A 354-nucleotide genomic window follows, 5' to 3' on the forward strand; every position below is an offset into this window, starting at 1 on the left:
GGACGTTCCTCAAGCAAGAAGGAGCTTCCTATTAAGGATCCTGAGGAATCTGAGGCTCATACAGAAACCATAGAGATTCCACTAAACCTCCTTCTGCCATTCATGAGCTCTGAAGACTATTCATCCTCTGAAGAGGATGAAGATGTGACTTGAGAGCAAGTTGCTCAATACTTAGGAGCTATCATGAAGCTGAATGCCAAGCTGTTTGGTAATGAGACTTGGGAAAGTGAACCTCCCTTGCTCATTAGTGAACTAGATACTTGGATTCAGAAAAATTTACCTCAAAAGAGACAAGATCCTGGCAAGTTCCTAATACCTTGTACCATAGGCACCATGAGCTTTGAAAAAGCTCTA

Source organism: Arachis duranensis, chromosome 10 (genome assembly GCF_000817695.3).
Source record: "Arachis duranensis cultivar V14167 chromosome 10, aradu.V14167.gnm2.J7QH, whole genome shotgun sequence".
In the NCBI taxonomy this organism is placed as follows: Eukaryota; Viridiplantae; Streptophyta; class Magnoliopsida; order Fabales; family Fabaceae; genus Arachis; species Arachis duranensis.